This window comes from Eriocheir sinensis, chromosome 68 (genome assembly GCF_024679095.1).
Source record: "Eriocheir sinensis breed Jianghai 21 chromosome 68, ASM2467909v1, whole genome shotgun sequence".
NCBI lineage: Eukaryota > Metazoa > Arthropoda > Malacostraca > Decapoda > Varunidae > Eriocheir > Eriocheir sinensis.
The window spans coordinates 4,067,657-4,070,156 of record NC_066576.1 but is presented as its reverse complement, the minus strand read 5'-3'; the positions used below and the strand labels follow the sequence as shown (position 1 = coordinate 4,070,156).

General features: G+C 47.6%; 1 long non-coding RNA gene across 3 annotated transcripts in view; it reads left to right on the top strand.

Moving 5' to 3' along the window:
• Window positions 1-2,500, top strand: part of LOC126988167 (uncharacterized) — a 20,989-nt gene that overhangs the window by 5,924 nt on the left and 12,565 nt on the right. The gene's annotated exons all lie outside the window — the stretch shown is intronic.

Below are 2,500 nucleotides of genomic sequence, written 5' to 3'. Positions count from 1 at the left end.
ACTGGGGATAGACAGATTGAGGGATTGAGAACTGGGGATAGACAGATTGAGGGATTGAGAACAGGGGATAGACAGATTGAGGGATTGAGAACAGGGGATAGACAGATTGAGGGATTGAGAACTGGGGATAGACAGATTGAGGGATTGAGAACTGGGGATAGACAGATTGGGGGATTGAGGACTGGGAATAGACAGATTGAGGGATTGAGAACAGGGAATAGACGGATATAAGGTGTTCGCTTTGTCAATCACGGGAAGTTCTTGAGTAATTTAAACAGGGCTGGCTGGGTCCGTAGAGTTTTCCGCGTCACGCTCAAGGTAACGCCCGTAACACACACGCCTTGTCCTATAGGCTTTGAAAGGCTGTGAAAATCTGCTGGAAATTGCCCTAAACTCCCTTCTGCTGATCAGTCTTCTGCTGGTTCTAAATGCGGCAGGACCCTTCCTCAGAGTTTGTGGATGAGGAGGAGGAGGAGGAGAGATAGGTGTTGGAGGAGGAAGGAGGTATGAAGGTAGGAGGAGAAGGAGGAGGAGTTTGAGGAGGAGGAAAAGGTGGAGGAGAAGAAGAAAAAGGAGTTTAAGGAGGAGGGAGGCAAGAAGGAAGGAGGAGAAGGAGGAAGAAGTAGAGGAAAAAGAAAGAGAAGTAGTAGAAGAAGAGGAGGAGGAGGAGAAGGAGAAAAAGGAGGAGTTGGAAGAAGAAGAGGAGGTGGGAAGTAAACAGATAGGAGGAGGAGGAGGAGGAGGAGGAGGAAGAAGAGGAGGAGGAGGAGGGAGGTAAGGAGGTCGGTAAAAGACGCAGGTGCTCGGAAGATGAATGGTTATGGCCCTCCTCCTCCTCCTCCTCCTTCCTCCTCCTCCTCCTCCTCGCCGCTTTGCCAGACGCCTCAAGATCATAATCAGACAAATAATGGCCCATCACAACCTCCTTTTTTGCGTGTCTTTCATCCTTCTTCTTCTCCTCTCACCCCCTTCTCCCTCCTCTCACTTTCCCTTCCTCCTCCTCCTTTCCTCCTTCCCTTTCCTCCCCTTCCTTCCTTTCTTTGCTCCTCCTCCTTCCTTTCCCTTCCCTACCTATAAGTACCTATCGAATCCCAGAGAAGGAAGGAAGGAAAGAAGGAAGGAAGGAAGGAAGGAAGGAAGGAAGGAAGGAAGGAAGGAAGGAGGAAGGAAGGAAGGAAGGAAGGAAGGAAGGGAGGAAGAGAGAAAAGAAAGAAAAAGGAAGGAAGGAAGGAAAGAAAGCGGAAGGAAAATAAAGAAAGAATAAAGGAAGAAAAAAAAGGAAAATATGAAAGAAAATGAAAGAAAAAAGAAGAAAAAAAAGAAACAAAAGAAAAAGGAAGAAAAATGAAAAGAAAAAAAAAACAAATCATATAAAATTAAATAGAAAAAAAAAACGTTCTTCAGGTAACACTTTTTACCATCAACACCAGAAGAGGAAGAGGAGGAGGAGGAGGAGGAGGAAGAAGAAGAACCTGACACCTTTGCTATAACTTGGGTCACATCGCCCCGTCGAAGAAGATAAATGGAGGAGGAAGAGGAAGAGGAGGAGGAGGAGGAGGAGGAGGAGTCGCATAGTTTCGCTGATGAGGAAGAGGAGGAAGAGGAAGTAAGGAAGAAAAATGGTGATAGACAGATGGCCTTTTTTAAACGTGTGTGTGTGTGTGTGTGTGTGTGTGTGTTGTGTGTGTGTGTGTGAGAGAGAGAGAGAGAGAGAGAGAGAGAGAGAGAGAGAGAGAGAGAGAGAGAGAGAGAGAGAGAGAGAGAGAGAGAGAGAGAGAGAGAGAGAGAGAGAGAGAGAGAGAGAGAGAGAGAGAGAGAGAGAGAGAGAGAGGAGAGGAGAGAGGAAAGAGGAGGAAGAACAGGAGGAAGAGGAGGTGGAGGAAATAAGAAAGAGAGAAAGAGGAAGAGAAGAAAGAGGAGGAAGAAGAAGAGAGAAAGAAGGAGGAGGAGGAGGAAGAAGAGGAGGAGGAGGAGGAAGAAGAAAGGAAACGGAACAGAGGAAGAGAGGAGAGAAGGAGAAAGGAGGAGGAGGAAGAAGAAGAAGAAGAAGAAAGAAGGAAACGGAACAGAGGAAGAGAGAAGAGAGGAGAGAAAGGAGGAGGAGGAGGAGGAGGAGGAAGAAGAAAGGAAACGGAACAGAGGAAGAGAGGAGAGGGGAAAGAAAGGAGGAGGAGGAGGAGGAAGCAAAGAGAAGGGAGGAGGGAAGAGAAAGATAAATGAGAGGAGGAGGAAGGAGAAAATTAACCCGTTTTAAAGTAATTGGGAAAAGGAGATAAAGAAGGAGAAAGAGGAGGAGAGGTGACAGGGAGGAGGCTGTTAAGAGGAGGAGGAGGAGGAGGAGGAGGAGGAGGAAAAGGTAACAGTAAGATGGAGTGGTGACGGCGGAAGGGAGGAGGAGGAGGAGGAGGAGGAGGAGAAGATGTAAAAAATGAGGCAATGGAAGTGAGTCTCATTGGGCGCACACACTTTCCCTCCCTCCCTTCCTCCTCCTCCCCCTCCT